The sequence below is a fragment of the Phascolarctos cinereus genome, unplaced genomic scaffold (assembly GCF_003287225.1).
Source record: "Phascolarctos cinereus isolate Bilbo 61053 unplaced genomic scaffold, phaCin_HiC Scaffold_3;HRSCAF=262, whole genome shotgun sequence".
NCBI lineage: Eukaryota > Metazoa > Chordata > Mammalia > Diprotodontia > Phascolarctidae > Phascolarctos > Phascolarctos cinereus.
The window spans coordinates 10,156,589-10,179,671 of record NW_027555736.1 but is presented as its reverse complement, the minus strand read 5'-3'; positions in this window follow the sequence as shown (position 1 = coordinate 10,179,671).

The following is a 23,083-nucleotide window of genomic DNA, read 5'->3' as shown; positions in this document are numbered from 1 at the left end:
TTCTGAGTCCAGCATTCCTTCTAGTACTATGTTACCTGCACCACAGAATAGTCAATTTAAAAAATAATTAAGACTTCCTTTGACTGTAGACAGTACAAGTCAATCTTTCTAAGGGGATTACCCACTTTTATGGTTCAGATGATATAGAAGAGGCTGAGCTATTTATACAAGGGGGCAGGAGAGGGGTGAGACTGGGGGAGGAATTTTGAATCTGACTGAAAGAATGCTATGGAAAGATGTGATCACTAAAAATAATCTTAAGGGGAAGCTATGTGGTGCAGTGGATATAGCACTGGCCCTGAAGTCAGAAGGACCTGAGTTCAAATCTGGTCTCAGACCAAACACTTGACACTTACTAGCTGTGTGACCCTGGGCAAGTCACTTAACCCCAACTGCCTAAGCAAAAAAAAAATAATCTTACCATAGTTAGCAAGGTGGGTTAATTAGCTGCATTTTAGTGAGACAGTGGGGTCTTCAGTCTTGATGAGTATTGGCCATCCCTGTTGTTTCAAAAGTGTTTAAAAAATGATGACTAGAGTAAGGAAAAAAAAAAGTTGAGTCACTGTCCATGGTACTGAGTCATCTTTATCTTCCAACAGAAAAATGGCAAATGTCAACCTAGAGGAGCATATAATTTCCCAACTCCTCTCACAGTGTGCTAGTACCTCCAAGCTATCCTGTAATGAGATATGCAAAAGAACAAATGATTTTTTGGGGGGGATGGGGAAGGTATGATTGTTATAAGATCCAAGCTGGATGGGACTCCAGAGGTCATCTAATTCAACAGTCTCAGTTTGTAGGAAAGGCTTGTAGATGAGGAAATTAAGTCCCCAAAAGGCATTCCCAAGGTCACAGCTTCAGGAATGTCTGGTACTCAAATCTACGTCCTCTGACTCAAACTATAGTGCTCTTTAAACTCAGGTTAAGATAGATGAGGGAAAAACCTTCCCCAGCTGTAGTCCTAGAGGACAAGACTGAATAGCTTCCACTGAGTAGGCCAGGGGTCTTCCCAGGAATGCAGAAAAATTTCCAGGAGCTCAGGATCAATGCTGCTCCCTGTCTCTTTTACCAAATGAAAAAGGTGAAGATTCTGGTTTCCTCACTGGGTGGGGAGATCCACAGGGACCAAAGGGGAGACATTACCTCCCTGGAACTAGTGCATCTGGATTAAAGTTTCCCTTGATTTTGAGGACTGGCCTTTTATGATGATGGTACTGTATGGATGGCCCCACAGAGGGGAGGTTTATGTTAGCCAGAGCCCTGGCCGTTCTTACCAACCACCATAGTTTTGATTCAGGCTGGAGAGCAGATTTACTATGTTGTAAGAGAAGTGACTACTGACAACAGTTGAGACCCTAGACAAAGTCGTGGGCTTAGAGTTTTGAGACCCTACAAATGAGGACACTGAGGACTGGGGAAGGTAAGCGATGCCCAAAGGTACACAGGGGGCACACCTAGACCTTGAAATCAGGCCCTCTGATCCCCAATCCTATTCTAAGAATTTCTAGTATATAAAGGTGCCTCCCTATTGAGAATCAGTTGGAAGACTCCAGCTGCGATACTTGTTGTGTGATCTTGGGCAAGTCCCCTTGTGAGCTTCAGTTTCCTCATCTGTAAGGAATGGATGATAGTTCTTGAACTACCTATTCCTCAGAGTTGGTTCAGTGAAAACTCCCATCATAGAGATGGGAGTTGTCATGGTCATAGGGAAAGAAGGGTCAAAGTGCTCTTCATTTGTGCTCTTTCTTCTTATTGTTCATGGCCACATTCTATTTTTAGTGTTCAAGGCTAAATTTTGCTACTCAATACATAGGGATAAGGATAGGGACTTGCCCTGTGATTCTATTGGTACACGGAACTCATAGGTGAAAGGACTCTTTATCAATGCAGGTTGACCCCTTCCCTGCAACTTATGGTCTTAGAGAGTTGCCCAGAGATTGAGTGATGAAGTGCCTTGTCCACCGGTTGCATAGCCAGGATGTGAGAGAGTCAGGACTCAAACCCAGGCTTTCTTGGCATTGATGCCAGCTCTCCATCCATCATGCTTTGTAGTGTCTTCCTATTTGGCTCAACTTTAGGGGATATTTGCTTTGGACTACAAAAATGAATGAACTTGAAGTGGTGCTTTCCATCTATTTCTAAAGAACATGGCTCACTGCATGCATTCTTGAGTTAGGGTCTTAATGGTCCTCTTTCATGACCTCTGACGTGGCATTATAGGCTTATGAGATGTTGAGCTGGATACAGCCTTAGAGGTCATTTGCCCCAACCCTTTCATTTGATAGATGGAGAGGCCAAAGCTCAGATGTCCTGTCACCTGCCAAGGCGTGCTGATTCTCCCTTCCCAACACCTCTTCTGCTTCTTCTCCACTCACACCTCTACTCTGGTTCAGGAACTCATCATCTCTAGCCTGGACTAATACAATAGCTTTCTGCCTCCCTGTTTCCACCTCTCCTCTCTCCTCATCTCTTCACCACATAGCTATATTGGCCCCCACAAAAACCATGACAAAGAGCACACCAAAGGAGATCTGAGTGGCAAGGACAGACATCTTTGGTTTTCCACAGCTAAGTTCCATCTTCTGTCACTGGGGAAGGTTGTCCTGTGGTGGGCATCTTCATGGCTGAGGACTGAAAATTCAGACAAAAACCAGTCTAAATTGAAATGTGTTAAGACTAATGTGGCTGGAAACAATAGCCATCATCTGTGAGCAATGTAGTGATGAATGAGGCAGCCTGGGGTTGAGAATTTGGAGGTAGGGCAACTATTTGAATTTAGTTTCCACTTACTACCTGTGTGACCTTTGATAATTTGCTTAATCTTTCAGAGGCTCAGCTTCCTCCTCTAAAAATGAGGCAGTTGGGCTAAATGCCCTCTAAGCTTTCCTTGGCTCTAAATTTATGGTCCAATCATCCCAATGGGCCTGACACAGTTGCCTGGTAAACTGAGCCAGCCAGTGGTGTCTCACTCATAACAACATCTCTGTGCTTATTGTTAGCACCCTATATTCAAAAAAGGAATGAGTGACATTTACCCTTCACTTAAAGGGAGTTCTCTGTATCGGAGACACATTGGGTTGCTTCCATATCAAAAGAACCACATGTGGAGAAACCTAGTGAATGACTTCTCTCCATACTTGCATATCTACTATTTACCTTAGATTTCTGCCACTTTTCATGTGCCTCAATTAGACCCCAAAGGAGAGGAAACATTCTTGGAAACGTCACCTCATCCACACAATGAGGCGTGGCATGTATACCATCACTGGCTGATTCCCTCTGGGTGTTACATGTGTTATGTCAAGACCACAGGAAATCTGTCAGTGTGACTGAGATTGCACTCAATATTCCAAAGGGACAAAAAGAAGACACTCATCCTTCCATTTATGCAGATTCCATTCCATTAAATAGAACAACATTCCTACTACGCGCAAGGCTCTGATGACCAAAAAGATGAAAAAAGGCCGCACTGTCCCACCCTCCAGGAGCTGATCTTTGACTTGGCAGGACACAAGCTATGCCCATGTGACAGGCATGTGGTCAGGCCTTGGGGGAGGCAGGCATCTCAGCACCATCTTCCTGTTACTCCAAGTTCTAGTTAACCCTTGGCTTAAGACCTACTCCTTTTCTCCTTTTTACCCAGCTGTTAACAGATCATTTAAACCTCCCATTGTAGTAAATGGAAACAGTTTAATGAGGAAAAATAAGACCATATCAGGCAGCAGCAGGTAGCTAAACCATCTTAGGTAGCCTAAAATATAGTAGACATGATCTCCTCTTGGGGTCAAGGTTGTTTCCTAGGGGAAGGGGAGGGGAAACAGATGGCTCTGTTCTCCGTCTCTTCTCATCTGCTCCTCTCTCCCCTCCCTTTATCACTAACTGTACATTGTGGGGCCCCTGCACCCTCCAGGGTGGGGCCTCATCTCTGTGTCACTTCCCTGTTGCTGCTTCTGAGTTGCAGAAAAGAGAATCGGGCTATTCATTGCCTTGATAAAGCTTCTACCATAGTGGGAAGAGAAAATATCAGAGGCCTTCATGGCAAGCATCTCCACTGCAGACATCTGGAGGGTTCTCTTGTGCATAGAGACTTGCTGAGTAAGAGGCTTCAGGACCAGCAGCTCTCTCTGGTACTCCCTAGCTTGAGCCTTCCAGACTCGGGCAGGTACTTATGGTCCCATGGAGCTGTCCAATAGAGGACAGGTTGAATAAGAGACTCTGAGGCCCAGAGGCCTTGGTCTGAAAGAGCCCTCAGGGGTCAGTTAGTCCTATCTTTTCATTTTACCGATAAGAAAACCAATCCAACCTTCAACATGCAGTTATTAAGCACCAGCCCCTACTGTATGCCAGGCACTGGGTGAGATACTGAGAAGGCAGGTAGGTGACAAACTGGATATAGTGCCAACCTTGAAATCAAGAAGACCTGAGTTCAAATCCTGCCTGAGACACGTATCTGCTATATGACCCTAGGCGAGCCTCAGTTTCCTCAGCTGTAAAATGAGGATGGTAATAATAGCACCTGATTCGAAGAGTTGTAAGCACTGAATGAGAAAACATAAGCATTTTGCAAACCTTAAAGGGCTATTACCACTATCGCTAGTGATCTATAACACTTGTTTTTTCTTTCTGGTGAGGCAATCAGGGTTAAGTGACTTGCCCAGGGTGACACAGCTAGTCAGTGTCAAATGTCTGAGGTCAGATTTGAACTCAGGTCCTCCTAACTCCAAGGCCTGAGCTCTATCCACTGTGCTACCTAGTTGCCCTGTAACACTCCTCATCACTCAGTGTTCTTCACTCCCTGAAGGACGGGCTTTCAATTCTAGAGCTGGCCAAGAGCAGCCTTTTTCTTAGCGAGACCTTTCTTCTACTTGGATATGAGATCTTCTCTTACACATGAAGGGCCCACTTACTGTTGTGTATTTTTCTGTCTCTTCTAATGAATGAATAAAAAAGCTTTTAAGCGTGTACTGTGTGCAAAGCATTGCTGCAAGCTCTGAGGACGCAAAGAAAGAAGGCAGGCAGAACCTGCTCAGGACCTCACATCCTCCTGGGGAAACAACACAGACGGGAGGTTTCAGCTGCAAGTCAGACGGAAAGGACCCAGGTCCTTAGGGTGCAGCAAAGAAGGTGCTAATGTCTCATCTTGAAAGGGATTTCCACTGACTGATAATATCAGTTGAATTATGGGATAGAAATACTATCAGTTTCTAATAATCAATCAATTAATAAACATTAATTAAGCACCTACTATGTGCCAGGCACTGTGCTAAGCTCTGAAGATGCAAAAAGAGGCAACAGACAGCCCCTGCCCTCAGGGAGTTTACAATCTAATGGGAGAGACAATGTGCAAACAAATACATACAAAGCAAGCAGGATGAATAGGAAGTAATTCACAGAAAGTACTGTTAAACAGTACTTTAAAAAACAGAAAGTACTAGAAGTAAGAGAGGTGGGGGAAGGCTTCTTGTAGGAGGTAGGATGTTTGCTGAGGCTTAAAGGAAGCTCAGGAAACCAGCAGGCAGAGTGCGGAAAGGGAACATTCCAGACACGGAGGACAGCTGGAGAACATGCCTGAAAGCAAGACATGGAGTCTTGTTTGTGGAACAGCCAGGAGGCTGGGGTCACCGGATTAAGGAGTATGTGTTGGGGAGTAAAGTGTGAGAAGGCTGGAAAGCTAGGAGGGGGCTGGGTTATGGAGGGCTTTGAAGGCCACAGAGCATTTTGTATTCGCTTCTAGAGGTGACAGGGAGACACTCACTGGAGTTTATTAAGCAGAGGGTGGGAAATCACTTTTGTGGCCAAATGGAGGATGGGCTGGAGTTCCTGATGTTGAGCCGCTGGGCAGTGGTAAGGACTTTGGTAACAAGAGCGCCATTTTCTGGGTCTTCAGGACCTGTGCCTGGAGCGTGAGAGGCCGGGCTGAGTGTCCGTGGGGGTCTCTTTCCAGTACCATGGCGCAGAAGCCTTCCTATTCCTAAGGCTTTTGGGTTTGCGGTCCTGGCCTGTCTCCATTAGAGTCTGAGGGGATGTGGTCATAGTGGCAGTGGTGGTGGCTGGGCTTGCCTGGCACACACTACCCTTGTATCATTTGTCAGTCTTTGCCTGTTCAGAAGAGGGCCTTGGATACATAGTGTTGAATACAACAAATCAAACGTGACTAACATTTATTGAGGGTTGACTTGGTGAGGAACATTTTGCTGGGCTCTAGGAGCGGCAAGGTGGTGCAGTGGATAGAGACCTGTGTGAGAGATGAACTCTCAGAAGTAAAATCTCCTCAAAGGTCAATAATTCGTGATTATTACTTTCAAAATCCTCCTCCACTCAGACCCTGTTTTTAAGCACATAACAGAAAGAATAAGCCCTGCCCCCAACCTGAGCCATTTGCCCTTAGCTTCCTGCTTCTTTTCTAGTCTCTGGGATAGGGGAGGGCGTGTTGGGGAGGGGAGATGGCAGTGGATTTCGGTTTCCTGGGAATTACCTAGCTCTTGGGAGTTCGGCCCTAAACCCCCTCCTGATACGTCAGCATTGGGTTTACTGAATGGGAATGTGTGTGCTTGGATTGGCTATGCCCTGTTTCCTCGTCTTTGAATTTTCGAGCCTAGAATGTAAGCCCACCTCCCAGTTAAGGGGATAGGAAGAAACTATTTTGGGCCTAGAATGTAAACCCACCTCCCAGTCAATGGGAATTAGGGATAGTGGTGGGTAGGGATTTGTTTGGGCATATAATCTTGTTTCCTTTTGTGTGCATCAGAGGAGCAGACAGCCATCTCTCCTGAGATTGTAATAAAGATAACCTTTGCTTTCCACCTTGAGAAGTCTCTGAGTTTACTTTGGGTTAAGGTCACTGTCCCACACACCTGGATCTGGAGTCCTGAGTTCAAATCCTGCCTCAGACACTAGCTGTGTCACCCTAGGAAAGTCACTTACCCTTGTTTGCCTCAGTTTCCTCATCTGTAAAATGAGTTGGAGTAGGAAATGGCAAACCCTCCAGTATCTCTGCCAAGAAACCCCCAAAGGTGTCATGAAGAGTAGGAAATGACTAAAAATGACTGAACAACAACAACAAGGAAGATGAGCGTGTAGATAAGACATAAGACGTGACAATCACCCTCTGGGAGCGTCTAGTCCTGGGGGTGGCGGGGAAGGGAGTGGGAAGTCATGAGGTCTGATTATTTCTGCTCCATCTTATACAATTTCTGCTGGGTGCTATTTGATGTAATTCTAAAGCTTCTAATTAAAGTAATTTGATTTACCAAGACATGAATGTAAGTGATTTGTTAAGAGCTAGATGAAAAGGAGAAAGTCTGGAGTCTGATCAGAAAGTTCAGCACAGCTGCCCCATCTTGCCATCATCCCCAAGCTCTTGCACCATAAGAAGGGATATACTAAGAAAGAGTGGAGGATGAGGCTGGGCAGCAGTGAGAGGTATATCTCATTGTATCTACTGCCTAGTGACAATCCATCTTGGATCACGCTAATGGAGAAAACAAGAAAACCAAAGATTCATTTTTCCTGCGGTGTTTCCCACCGAGCCTCTCTACAAGAGGCAGTCCTCAGAAGGTCAAAGCTTCTTGGGCCCTGAGAAATTGTCACGATGGATTGGATCATCATGGAGCACCAGGCCCCATGGGAATTGTTGGACTGTATCCTGAAAGAGCAAACTGTGCTCATGGGGAATCAGGTTGAAATTCCCAGTGACCCCAGAGTAGATTCTGGGGATTTTCTGAGGCTGGAGCTTGGCCTCTGGGTTAGCTGAGCCACACCTTCTTCCTTTGCTTTGTCTGGAAGTAGTGACATTCAAGGGATAAATGTATCCCCATTAAAATGGATCTAGGCTTGCATTATCCTTGCTGAGGTGGGAGAGCTCAAGTTGCACTTTAGGCCTTGGCCTTTTCATCTGTAAAACAAGGAGGAGGCTTTCAATGCTCTCTATGATCTCATCAGCTCAAAATCTTGTAACTCTAAGTCACTAGCCCTCTCTGGGTCTCAGTTTCTCCTCCTGCAAAATGAGAAGGCTAAACCAGGTGATTACTAATGGACTTTCCAGTTTTAAATTCTATGATCCCAGGAAACTATGAATCTTGGGGTGTGTGTGTGTGTGTCTATTTGTGTGTGTGTGTGTGTGTGTGTGTGTATGTGTGAGCAAACCCAGCCTGTGTGGCCTCAGAGTTGTTGAGGGGCCCTGGGCCACACACTCCATTTTGAAATTACTTTATAGTTGTTTTGTATTGAGTAATCTATGCTTGTGTTGTTTTTCAGCCTGCAGAATAGAAGTTCCTTGAGGGTAGGGAAGGTTTTCCGTTTTGTCTTTGCACTCCCAGAACCTAGTATGGAGGCAGGCACACAGTAGGGGCTTACTAATTGCTTATTGAATTGGATTGCATTAGATTCCCCACAGTGAAGACACCTTCACCCATAATTTTCATCCCTGCTTGACCCTGACCTCTATTGCTGAGGAAGCTTCAACTTCTGCATCCCTTTTCTTTGTTGTTGAATGTCTGAATGATGGCAGGAGGGCTAAACTTCTTTTAAAGAGATCTCATCTTGGTAGCTTCACTAGAATGGTCTCATTCTGGAGACTGGCCTTTCTTCTGGTCACAGCTTTGGGAAGGAACTGAGTGGTGAATACAGAAGTCGCAATCAGAACAGTCCACTTCTCAGGCCAAGGCGACAGGTCACAAATGCTCCAAGGGTCTCTTAATCTCCTTGGCCTTTATGAGACTACATCATTCAGTGCTCTTTGTGGGCATTGAATGACAAGTGCAGAATCTCAGAGTAGAAAAAGACCTAAATTGTGTATTCCCCTGCTGGGTTGTTCTAGGGCCTGGTGATTCAAAGGCAAAACATGAAACAGTCCCTGCCCTCAAAGAGCTTACATTCTCTTGGTATAGACAACATGGACATATATAAGCATATCCACAATATTGGGAGGGCAGAGGTCATTAGTAGTGGAAATCCTCCCTCTCCCAGTGGGTCGGGCTGTCCTGCTAAGACCCCAAAATAACCAGTGTCATCCCATTTTCACTTGCTAGCTCTTCAAATACTTGAAAATATCTCTCTACTAAGTAATTTCTTGTCCTCAATGTTTTAGAGCTGTAATTAGCAGCTTTGGCTCTTGGGGAAATGCCAGTTGAGGCAGGCTATGGGGTAATGATAGAAACCATGGGCAGGCCCCTCAATCTGGTGCAGTTGGGCTTAGGGAAGCATGGCTCATCCCCTACAGAGTCTGGTCCATGCCCTCATATTATGGGAGGAGGGAGGAGAAGGTGGTCCCTGACAGCAGGTCGCAGTGTTGAGGTAACTGGGAAGGTGGCATCCTGGGCTGAGTGAGGTGCTGTGGCTGGTCATGCTTCAGATATGGGAACCAGGGAAAGTGTAGTGTGGAGCTGATGGAAGACCCTGAGCTACGGGCCTGGGACCTATTAGTGGTCAATCAATGAGAATCAGAGTGATTTGGCTTCAAGGTGAAGTCCTTAAAGAAAAAAAAAGGTTTCAGTGTTCAAAATTTGTATTCCTGAAGAGCGCTCACAACTAAGTTATGATACCCTATGTGGATGGAGGGAATGGAAAGAAAGAAAAGAAAGAAAGCTGCGTTGCCCACCTGGCCAGTTCCACTTGGGTCCCCGGGGGGGGGGGCAGCTTCTGTTTTCTACTCAGTGACTGTTGTTTGTTTTTTGTTCTCAAAGAGGACCATGACTTCAGGGAGGTGATGCTGTGACGTGCATGAGAATTGGATTTAAGCGAGGGAGGGCTGGGCAAAGTCACCAGCCTCACTTTCTCCTCCAGAGAGATCTGGGTCTAGTGGCCGGATATAGATCAGGATGATTGGAGATGGGAGGGACCTGGTTATATATGCTTTCACCAATAACCTCAGTTCCTACAACCACTCAACTTTAGATTGCTTTGAGATCCCCTCATTATCTTATCAGATCTTTTCAGAATGTGCTCCAGCTAGTCAATATTCCTGCCCCTCCTCTTCCCATTCTTAAAAGGTAACTCCCAGCACAGAGCACCACAGTCTAAGGGTGATGTGATCAAGGCAGACCCCAGTGAACCCATCCTCTCTCTCCTATTCTCCTTTGTGGAAGGAAGGTGTTTTTTCCAGTTTTTTTTTAAATGAAGGCCTGAAACCAATAAATCTCTCATTTCCTCCTCTCACTTTAGGCACTGACTTAATCATTTCATTCTATGATATCAATATTCCTCTGGTCTCATTATATGATTGTGAGTCATGCACTATGACAGTCTCTGAGGAGAGAAACATGAGGATCCCTCAGGGGGCAATGAAGGTGCATGGCTGGCCCAGCCAGCTATGATGTGTAACAAACAAAAGGTTCCATGGGCAGTGAAAGAGGAAAGGGATGTCACCCATGGGGAGTGAAGGATGTCGCAATATCTGGGGCATAATGCTCATTTTGGTGAGAATGAGGGATGCCAGATGGACAGCCTGGGTATTTTATTGGTATCCTCATGATATAAGAGAAGATGAGGAAGGCCCCCAGGCATTGGATGGACCCCTTGTGGTGAATTCATGGAAGGATGTGCATGAAAGTCATGTAGGAAGGGGAGGCATGGGTGCGTTCATGGAAGATTCCCCCCAGTGAGGTCAATCACTCAAATTAATCAATAAGTATTTATTGAGTACCTACTTCATGCAAGACATAGACAGCGGGGGTACAAAGACAAAAAAGGAAGCAATCATTGCCTAGACTCGGTGAATTCCTGAGTGCCTCATTGGTCATCGCAGCCTAGAGAGCTGAAGACAGCATGATGAGTTTCTCTGAGTCGCTTTTCTCTGGACTCCTCCACATGCTCCTTAATATTTCATTTTGTGCTAATGGAAAAGCAAAAGCTAAATTAGACTCCAAAGGTAAATATACACCCGGAAAGCCACCAAATTAAAAATATGAAAGAGGGATTGAGTTGTTAATCAGGTGGCAGTGTTTCAAAGGGAGTCGGCAGAATTTTCCAATGAAAAGATGACTTCAGCAGAGAAATTAATCTTTTGTATAGGAAGGAACGAAAGTCATTAAATGTCATTGTCTTATTTTAAAAGCAGCAATATCCTGTCTGATTGCAAGTGCTTAAAGTAGGATGATTAAACAGAAGCCTCATCTCAGTGTTCCAAGGAGAAAATTGGAGAGAACTTATCCAATTATGGATGAAACAGAGAGAGCAACAGGAAAACTTGGTTAGGTAAGTTGTATGGGAACCTTTTACAGTCTTCTGTACTGAGATATATAGATGATAAACAACTGGGAAATGGATGCTCTCAAACCTGCACTGAGAAGTCTGGGAGGTTCATGACTGTGTGACAGGTTAGGTCCCTTTACCTTCCCTCAATCCTTCCCAAAGCTGAGAAATGTTGAGATATGGGAGATGCTGCCAGGAATACTGCTAGGAATTCTGGCCAGGGGAAAATTCAGTTGGGACAGTACATCCTCGTTGGTTGCAGTTGGCCCAGGTGACTCCAAGAAGTAGATAGAGGGAAGAGAGGTAGCAGGTAGAAAGCAAGCCTGAGACAGGGGCATAATCTTCGTGGTCCTGCGAGGACTAGGCAGGCAGGAGAATGGGGATGTTGGCTCCTTGGAGCAAAGTCCTGGTCACCATGTCTTAGTTATAGCTAGACAGCTCCTATTTTCTTAAGTCTCCTGGAGTTTGAGAACAAGGCTTGTTTCATTCCTTAGCAGTTATTTCTCAATAGCAAAGTCATTGTTTTCTCTGTCAAATGTCATTTTACAATGATATGCCTGTGTCTTTATGCTGATTATCCCCAGTGCTGAAATGGTTGACCATGGAGTCCAGGCTGGATGGAGAGGCAAGTAAGGGCAGAAGGAGGCTTGCCAGGAGAATATGGAAGGGTTTAGAATAAGGAAAGAGAAAGTTCAGTAGGGGAGGAAAGAAATGGGTCTGGTAAAGTGAAAAGGTTGTGATCTGAAGGCAGCCTCACAGTTTGTGGAGATGACCATTCATAGTCATCTCCATCCTGTCACCTTTCTGGTTAATACCATTAATTGGTTCTCTAGTGAACCAAGTTCAAATTCTTCTTCTTGACTTTCACAGTCTACTCTATTTGGCACTACATTAACACCAATACTTCAGGAAAGCCCATGTATGTGGGTAGTCCCTCCACTGGTGGCTGATTGTAACCCATTCATACCTTCTCATCCTGTCCCATGAGAAGGGCCTCCTTCTTGGCCATGTCCCCAGTTCATCCTGCCAAGAGGATCTACTTGGTGTGCCATAGTCCATCCTTCCTATGAGTGTAACCCTTGGCGATCTCTCTGCTATCCCTTATTCTTATTATGTTATCACTTCTCATTTACTGTATGACATGCTTTGTGCTGATTCTTGTGTGCACACCCCAGGCCAGGAGTATAGTAGGAACTTATCAAATGCTTATTGATTAATTCGTTGAAGAGGCTGGAGACCATTACCTGACAAACATTAGTAATTTTATGTTGCTCTGGATGTAAGGATATCAACGGACTTGTTTTAAATGGTTGATCCTATTTTATACAGCAGGATACTCAAGCTAAGAAAAAAAAAAGAAATCTTATCATTCCATGACCATCCAAGTCTTAAGTGATCAGGCCAATTTTTGGTTTGGCCATCTAAAGTTCAGATAAAATAAGTGATTTCCAGCCTTTCATCGACTATTGGAACATTAGGAGATACCTTGACTGCTAAGTTTAACCTCTTCACTTCCCAGCTGAGGAGACTGAGTCCCAGAGACAGGTAATATGACTAATCCAAATCAACCTCAAATTCAATTTATGTCTCTATATTTTCCTTTTTGAAAAGGCTAACATTGTGAGATACTCTTAGTGTTTATGTATTTTCTGAGTAGTATTCAACATAAGCTGTTTGCATAGGAGGTGGCCCAGTGTTGAGCATTGGACTTGAAATCCAGAGAGTTGTACTCCAGTTCTGGCCTTGGTTATTTCAGCTGGCCAACCTTGGTTGGACAAAGAGCTTCAGCTCTCAAAGTCTCAGTCTCCTCACCTGGAAAATGAGAACAATCACATGTGTTATCCATCTTGCCATATTGTTACACTTTGTTATTTGAGTTTGTGTCATGATGGGTGGGTGCTGTTCTTGTTACTGCAATGCCTCTGTTGTCCCATGGGCCAGGACATTCCTTCCACTCCCTGGTGATCTCAGCCTGTCCACTCCCTCTCATTGGGTACATTGTTTTTGTGTCTTTTTGTAAATCGAATATAAATCAGACCCATTACTAACATCCATCAACAATTAGGCATAATGTTTTCCACATGCTTTCCAACAAGGATTAGCTCCACTTTACAGACTGCGACACTCAAATCTTGAAGAAAGAAGCCAAGTCTACAGAGAAATCGGGCAGAGCTCAGGGGGAAACTCTCATTCTCCTGATGGTTCGCATATCCTTACTAACTGAGACAGGCTCCTTTTCATGAAGAAGAGGAGGATGGCTCATCCCTACTGCTCAAATGTGTCCCTTTTGACCAGGAGCTGATGGAAGGAGCTGAGACAGAGACCTAGGTTGGTTTGCCCCCCAGGTAGAACCTCTGGATGCTCATTGAGAGCTGTTAGTAGATAAATCTCTCAACACTTCACCCAGTATTCATTTTCAGCAGTCATTTGTCTTTAAAGTGCTCTAACCAAGCATCCGGAGATGCTTTTCCTTCTGCTGATAGCCAAAGGAACCCTTCAGAGGGGAAATGCATGGAATTAAAAATGGACATATTTCCTTTTTAAAAGTAAGGGCAAAGGTGAGAGCAGCATATAGGGAGAAACTTGGAGTAAATATAGTATCTTTATCGACCCTTCCCCCCAAATAAACAAATGCTATTTTTAGCCATGTCTTTTCTTCAGAGAAACAGAAGATTTTCATGTAAAACATTAAGGAATATATCATTTGTTAGCTGAAATAAAAACTTAAGCCTTGATTAGAAATGTCCACATTGCGAGTGGTGACTGAGCCAAGGTCCTGGTGTGAAATGTAAACTTTTTTTTTCTGGAAATGTAAATGTATTTTTATTTATTTGTGTCTTCCAAGGTCTAAATCAAGACAGAATCTCTTTTTTCTTAAAATAATTTCTTGTTGGCATTTTTTTTTTGTTTTTACATCACATTCCAAATGTATTCCTCCCACTTGCCCTTCCCAGTAAGCTGTTTCTTATCAAAAAGGATCAAGAGAGGAAGTAAAACATCTCAGCAAAATTAACCAATGTATGGGACAAGTCTAATGTTATCTGCAGTGTTCCAAGCCCCAGCCCCAACTTCTGCAAAGAGCAGAGAGATGTTGTCGTCTCATGTTTCTTCTTTGGGGCCAGCCTTGGTCATTAGAATTCCACAAGGTCTGGTGTTGATCCTTCTGTGCTGGTTCTTTTCCTTTGCATGGTTGGAGTCCATGTGTCTATATTGTCATGGTGCTTCTCCTGACTCAATCTTGCTGTCACATCATAGAACTCTTCTCACAAAGTTTGGAAGAACAACTAACCTGGAACAGAAAAGCGTGTGTAAGAATTAACTGCTTCTCTTCCATGGAGATCATCATCATTCATTATCTTTTCCCCAAACCCACCCTTTTTCCTGACTTCTCTCTTTCTTCCATGACATTTCCAGGTACCCACGTTCTTAACTTCAGAGCCATCCTTGACTCCTCATCTTCCTTACCCTCCATCTGTCCCTGTCTCTCTGTTCCTGCAGCCAATACCCTATTTCAGGACCTCGTCACTTCTTGCCTGAACTATTACAACATTCCCTTAACTGGTCTTCCTGCCTCTGGTTTCTCTCTCTGTTCCAATCTATCCTACACACAGCTGTCAAAGTGATATTCCTAAAGAACAGATCTGCCCATGTTACTCCCTGCTAAAGAAATTCCAGTGGCTCCCTATTGTCTGGAAGATGAAATATCAACCCCTCTGTCTGGCACTCAAAGCCTTCACAATCTGCTTCCACCTCACTTTCCTGGCTGATTGCACCTCTCTCCACCTCACTATCTTTGTGTTTGAGCCAAACTGACTGCCTGGTGTTGTCTGTCCGTGGCATTCCATCTTCCATCTCTAGACCTTTGCATGGGTTGTCTACCATGCATGAAACACTGTCCCTCCTCTCCTCACCTATTTCCATTTCCCCCCTTTTTGACTTCAGACTACTCCTTGGACAGATTCACCCCCTAATCTTGGTATTTCTCCTTCCTTCCTTCCTTCCTTCCTTCCTTCCTTCCTTCCTTCCTTCCTTCCTTCCTTCCTTCCTTCCTTCCTTCCTTCCTTCCTTCCTTCTTTCCTTCCTCTCTCTCTCTCTCTCTCTCTCTCTCTCTCTCTCTCTCTCTCTCTCTCTCTCTCTCTGTCTCTCTTTTTCTTTCTTTCCTCTCCTATATCAAGTAATTCCTGAAAAAACATGAGTTTTATAAACCCTAAATTCCTCTTGGGTGAAACACTTACACTTTCCTCTGGTTCCCAATCCACCAGTGGCTCCATGGTCTCACCTTCATGGTGGCCCTCCACTCCACTGGGTGCCCCTGGGTTCACTTCAGGGACTGTTTTAATCTGAGCTCTAGCTTTGATTTCACCACAGACTCATTATGTGTACACAGGCAAGCCACTTCCCCTCTGCACCTCAGTTTTCCCATCTGTTTTAATGGGGACATTGATGGGGAGGTTATATGGCTAATAAATAACACATGTTGCATGGTATGCTTCATGAGTTCCACTGGGGGTGTAGGAGTATGTTACAATAGAAATGAAAGGAATAATGATGATGATAATGATTTCCTGATGTATTTCTTTCCCTGGACACCTAGTGAGCTAAGGTTCCTCCCCTCCCCCAATGCTCCTCTCTTCCATTTCCTTGGAACTCTGAAATTCTACCAATTGTCCATCATTTCCAGAAAGAATGACTGAAGCATCGGAACCTTCTGGATTTGCTTGTTTTTTGTTATTTTGGAAGCCACTGTTGGAGACTCCCCAAAGTCCTAGACCGGGGCCTAGGCTGACTTTCCTTTATTCCCAGTCTCTCATTTTTTCCCAGGACTGCCCAGGCTCATCTACACAGCCTTCTCCAAACCACAACAATGGCAACTCAGAGTCCTCTAGGAATAGCAAACCCTCAATAAATGGGCCAGAAGGCCACCCTCCATGGGGGTATCTCAGGAAGGAGGCCCCCTAGCCAAGGCTGAAATGGCTTGGGTGGATTTCCCAGGCTCTCCTGCCGGCCTAATGCTGCCCTGGGAGAAGAGGGAAGCAAATGACCCTCCCTTCCTCCTCCTCCCATTATCTTCTCCTGTTCACTAAGTAGTGTCTCAGTGTCCAAGAAAAGTTAATTTGCTTTCCGATACCCACAGAGCCTTGTTTGTTTACCCCTAGTAATATTTGGAAAAGTACAATTACCAATATTCTCAATGTGTGTGTTCAGAAGGAACAGGTGATTCTCCACTTGGCTTGTTCAGAAGAAGCCAGAGGATGTTGGCATCTGTCCTAGGTGATGATGGATGAATAGTCTCAAGCAATCCCTAAGGAAAAGACTTCCCCTCTGAAGAATGGGGGCAGCCTGGGGCTAAGTCGACGGAGCTAGGGAGCAGCTTGGAGACCATCTAGTCCATCTCCCTCTTGTTCCAGAAGAGGAAGCAAAATCAGAGAGGTTAAGAGACTTTCCCAAAGCTACCCAACAGTTACTACTGCCCCCTGACTTCATATTCAGTCTTCTTTTGTCCACACCAGGCCACCTCTGCTTATTTCAGTCAAACACACAGACCATCACAGAATGATTTGGAGACCACTGGTCTTCTGGGAAGTCCACGGATTAGTCTCTGGAAGTTTTCATGATCTGGTTAGTTTGATAGTTTGTTTTTGTCATAAATAATGATGGAAGAGGAGGAATCAGATTTTTGATTTCGTTGGTGTGGGTACCTCTCAGTGTGGAAGCTCCTTTCACTGATGCAGATCACAACTCATGTGTAACTCTTAATTTTAAAGAGTTGCCTGTGGTAGAGATGGACCTTGAACTCAGGACTTCCTGACTCCAGGGCCAGCCTTCTGTTGAGGGCACTACTCTTCCTCTCTAGAGGTAAGTGACAAACATCCTTTGTGTCATAGCAAAAGGAGTAACAACTTCTTCACTGCCCTCCCTGTATCCACTCTCTCCCCATTTCAATCCATCCTTCACTCCACTATCAAAGTGATTTTTCTAAAGCACAGATCTGACCATGTCACTTTGCTCCTCAATTAACCTCCTGGCTCCCTATTGCCTCTAGGACCAATTATAACTCCTTTGTTTAGCTTCCAAAGCCTCTCATGGCCAGGCCCACCTTATCTTTCCAAAGTCATTGTCCGTTACTGTCCTTATTACACTTCATGGTCTACTGAGACTGGCTCTGCTCCTCTCAATGGATATGCCATCTCCTGCATCCTGTGCCTTTGAACTAGATGTGTTCTATGCTTGGAATGCTCTCTTAGAATCACTGGCTTCTACAAGAATCAGCTCAAATGTGACCTTCTATGTAAAGTCTTTCTTGATAGCCTCCCTCCTCCAGGGTCTTTGCCTCCTCCCACCCACCACCTTGTATTTATTTTTCTTCTATAATGTACATACATGGACATATTGTCTTTTAATCACTGCATATTTATTGAGACCACTATGAGGGTGATGGGATGGGCTAGGTGCTCATGGACCACTAGGAACAGTTGGGATTGCGGGCGGGTAGGTGGGTGAACAAATTTGTATGTACAAGGTTATTCTGGCTCCAGAATGAACAAGCATGGCTGCCTTGCCACCATTGTCAGATGTCCTCCAACCCATCCCCCCGCCATTGGCCTACTGTGAATGTGTAAAGGCCCATGGGAGGCAGGGTAGTACAGTGGGAAGAGGACTGAGTTGGAAACAAGATCACTCAAAGCAACTGGGAATGTTTATCCTGGAGAATGGAAGAGTTAGAAGGGGCATGCTAGGTGTTTTCACTTCTCTGAAGGGCTGTCACTGGAAGAGGGATGAGCTTTCTTTAGCTTGGCCCTAGAGGACAGGACTGGAAGCAAGGAGAGAAGTGTCAAAGAGATGAATTTAAGCTTCATATCAGGAAGAATTTCTTTTCTTTCCTTTTCTTTCTTTGGGTAGGCAATTGGGGTTAAGTGACTTGCCCAGGGTCATACAGCTAGTATTAAGTGTCTGAGGTGGGATTTGAATTCAGGTCCTCCTGACTCCAGGGTCGGTGCTCTATTCACTGTGCCACCTAGCTGCCATCAGGAAGAATTTCTTGACATATAGAGCTGTCCCAGAGTGGACTGAGCTTTCTCAAGAGGTAGCAGCTTCCCCCTCACCGGAGGTCCTCAGCAGATGCTGGCTGGCCACTTTTGGGGGAAGCCGTTGAGACGCTTTGTGTCTGGGGGGTGGGTCCGGTAAGATGGCCCCCGAGGGGATCCACTCTCTCTGCCTGTGTGGCTATGCACAGTTGACTTCTTTTGCCTGGCCTCTGTTTCAGATTGTCAAGTCAATGTGCGTTCACGTGCCAGGCACTGTGCTAAGAAGGCACCAGGGCCGCAAAGACACGTGCAGCACGGGGCCTGCCTTGGAGGAGGGGGACAAGATGCCAGCAGCTCTGTACATGTAGGATTAGCTGGGGAGCTCCCAGCACTGGGCTAGATGCCTCCCAACTTGGTGTTCTGTGAGCTTTCTCTTCAAGGTGCCAAAGCAGACCACGCTATGAAGCCCGCTGCAAAGCCGCCAGCTGGAGGCGTGACCTGAGACCTGCCAAGACAATTCCTGATGTCGGCATAATTCAGGACAGATGTGGGTCCTTCAGACTTTAGCTCACAGGATTCAAAACCAAAGTTCATCTGACCCAATCTCCTGTCCTCAGAGAGGAGAGAGAGGCTTGCTTGTGTCCTACAAACCCAGAGCTTCTAATTCCATGGTCAGTGCCCAGGCACTGTCCACTGCACCACACTGTCTGTCCTCATCATTAGCTGGACCCCAGCACTAACACACGTTGGGGGAATCAGGTGACAAATTATGGGCATTGTTCCTGTCTCGTCCAATTTCAGGCTTCATGTGCATTCACCCATCCAGCCTGGCGGTCACTCACTTCCTGGGGCCCACTGTGTTTCTCCAGACCCAAATGGGTGAGCTGTTGTTTCCATGACAACCACTCATCTGTGGTTATTGGAATGCATGTCACCATGAAGGCTGAAGCAAGCTCACGAAGCTGCCATGCCTCATCCTCACAGCCTTAATGCAACATCTTACTGTACTGTCTTGACATAAGGAAGGGAGTTTAGAAAGCGTTTCCCAAGGCTTCCACAAAAGGCCTTACAGCCATTTTGTTCCGACCTCCTCACCCTCTTCCCCCCTCCCAAATATGACATATTCCCAGAGGATGGACTTTTTTTTTTTGGTACAGAAATGTCTCCCATTGCACTTGCCCCTCCCCCCGCCCCCATTGTAAGGGAATGAGCTCCTAGACCCAGATCCTTTTTTGTCCTGTAACTTTGAGGAGCTGAACACACACACACACACACACACACACACACACACACACACACACGCGCATACATACACAGACATGCATGCACGCACGCACACACACACAGCTTACAAGTCTAACATTGTTCTGGATGGCTGAAGTTACCAGAATTTTGACCTCTTGATAAGTGCTATGTCAGTCATTAAAAAATATATGAAATAACAAAAGTCAATTCATCAAACAGCAGCTGTGATCACCTCCAAATACTTTATTTCCATTAAATTCCCATTGACCTTCCTTCTGGCTGATCTATGGAGTTATGGCTTGGAGACTTTTGTCTCTTGGCTTCCCTCCAATTCCAGTCTTTACTTGTGACCTCATGTTCTAATGATTCAGTGGCTCTGATTTTGTGGCTGTGACCACATCTTACAATGGCCCAGATTATCATCTGTTCCTATCTCATTCAGTGGGCTGCTTGTCTATGTCTTCCCAGAAATCTTCCATGGGGGCTCACTCTCCAGAATTTTGTCCCCTTGTTCTTGGTGAAGTATTTACCTCAGGGAGGCTGACAGAGACCCCCAAGGGGCTTCTTCTAAGTTTCTAGGCGCTAAAGGTCTTCTTAGTCTTTTAACTTCAAGCAGATACCAAAACAGAGCTTAGAATGGCCACTGGGCATCCCTCATTCTAGTTACATTACTGGCCAGTCATACATGGAATCAACATGGAGGGGGTCGTAGGATCATAGATCTAGATCCAGAAGGGATCTCAGAGGCCATCTTGCTTAAACTTCTCATTTTACACATGTGGAAACTGAGGCTCAGACTGGCCTAAGGTTGACCAACTGAAGGGACTAACAGAAGCTTTGAACCCAGGTCCTCTGATTCCAAAAGCAATGCTTGTCCATTGAATCATGGCTTTTACACCACTTTTTTGTGCACAAGGAATAATTGATACTATACTATACTAAACTCTTTGTGTTTACCATTCATTTCTCTATTATCCTCCAGGTCACTTATAATTTGTATTTTTAGCTTAGGGTATTCCATGATTCATAATCATACATAACTACTGGAAAAATATTGATGTAAAAATACAGGGAGAGGGTTTAGGAAGAAAGATAATGAGTTCCATTTTGGACATATTGAGTTTAAGATGTCTACTGGACATCCAATTTAAAATGTCTGAAAGGCAGTTAGAGATGGGAGATCAGAGGGCAGTAGAGAGACTGAGGCAGGAAAGGTAGATTTAAGAAACATGAGCACATGTAAGAAATGATTTCAAAATGATTTCAGGATGATTTCAGGAAAACCTGGAAAGACTTACGTGAACTGATGCAAAGTGAAGTGAGCCGAACAGAACACTGTATACAGTAACAGCAATATTGTATGATAATCAACTGTGAATGGCTTAACTATTCTCAGCAATACAATGATACAAGATAATTCCAAAGGACTCATGATGAAACATGCTATCTGCCTCCAGAAAAAGAACCGATATGTCTAAATGCAGACTAAAGCATACTATTTTCTCTTTGTTTCTTAGTTTCTTTATTTCTCAAGTTGTTGTACAAAATGGCTAATGTAGAAAGTTTTACATGATTGCACAGGTATTACCTGTATCATATTGCTTGCCGTCTCAGGGAGGTGGGGTGGGGGAGGGATTGAATTTGGAGCTCAAAACTTAAAAAAAAAAAATTTAAGAAATTGTTTTAACGTGTTATTGGGGAAAGATAAAATATTAAAAAATAAAACCATAGGAGTTGCCAACTTGCCTTGGCAGAAAAAACAAACATAAGTATTGGTAATCGAATCCATGGAAATCTATGAGATCATCAAATGAAGTAGTGTAGAGGGAGAAGAGAAGAAGGCTCAGGACAAAGCCCTGAGGGACATTTACAGTTAGAGGGTGTGATCTGGAGGGGGATTCAGCAAAGGAGACAGAGAAGGAGTGGTCAGAGAGGGAGGAGGAGAACCAGGAGAGAGGGGTGTCCTAAAAACCTAGTGAGAAGAGAAGATCCAGGAGAAGAGGGTGATCAGCAGTGTCAAAGGCTGCAGACAGGTCAAGGAGAATAAGGAGTGAGAAAAGGGCATTGGATTTGACAACTAGGAGATTATTGGTAACTTTGGAGAGAGTAGTTTTGATGGAATGATGAGGTTGGAAGCCAAATCGTAAGGACAGCCAGTGAAAGTGTCCCAAGCAGGAGATAGAGCATTTTGCATGAGGAATGGTGAGGAAACCAGTGTCCCTGGATTCCTGAGTCCATGGAAAAGAGTAAGACATAAGACTGGAAGGTAGGAGAGGGCCAGGTTATGGACCTGCTGAAATCACTTAACTTCTCAGTCTGTATTCAGACAGTATCAGTTCTTTCTCTGGAGGTGGAGAACATCCTTGATCATGAGTCCTTTGGGATTGTCTTGGATCTTTGTATTGCTGAGAATATCTAAGTCATTCACAGTTGATCATTGTACAATATTGCTGTTGCTGTGTATAATGTTCACCTGGTTCTTCTCACTTCACTTTGCATCAGTTCATGTAAATCTTTCCAGGTTTCTCTGAAATCATCCTGCCAGTCTTTTCTTACAGCACAGTAATATTCCATCATGATCATATAGCACAACTTCTTCAGCCATTCCCCAATGGATGGGTAGCCCCTCAATTTTCAGTCCTTAGCCACCACAGAAAGAGCTGCTATAGATGTTTTTGTACAAATAGGTCCTTTTCCCTTTTTAAAAAATCTCTTTGGGATATAGACCCAGCAGTGGTATTGCTGGGTCAAAGGGTATGCACAGTTTTATAGCCTTTTGGGTAAATTTTGGGTATATCTAGAATGACTGAATTAGTTCACCAACTCCATCAATAACATATTAGTGTCCCAGTTTTCCCACATCCACTCCAACATTTATCATTTTCCAGACTTTTGGGACAAAAACTCGTTATTTGACAAAAACTGCTGGGAAAACTATAAAACAGTATGGCAGAGTCTAGGTACAGCTCAACATCTTACACTGTATACCAAGATAAGGTCAAAATGGATACATGATTTAGACATAAAAAGTGATATCATAAGCAAATTAGGAGAGCATAGAATAGTTTACCTGTCAGATCTGTAGATAAGGGAAGAATTTCAGACCAAACAAGATATAGAGCATTATGAAATGTATTAATATTATATTAATATTAATTATTTCAATTTTATTAATTGTAAATTCATTAAATGAAATTAATTTAAGAAATTTAAATAAACCTTAAAATTAAAATAAATAAATCATAAATTGAAATGAATTTATTAGATTAATTAATATAAATTACTACTTAGGAATAATAATATAAATTAATATTATATTAACAGAGCAAGATAAAATGTAAAATAGATAATTTCGATTATATAAAATTAAGACGTTTCTGCACAAACAAAACCAAGACAACCAAAATTAGAAGAAAAGCAGAAAACTGTGAAAAATTTTTTTTGAAAAAGTAACTCTGAAAGTTTTGAAAATTTTTTGAAAAAGGCCTCTTTTCTCAAATATGTAGAGAACTGAGTCAAATGCATAAGAATATAAGTCATTCCCCAACTGATAAATGGTCAAAGGATATGAATAGGCAGTTTTCAGAAGAGGAAATCAAAACTATCTATGGTCATATAAAAAA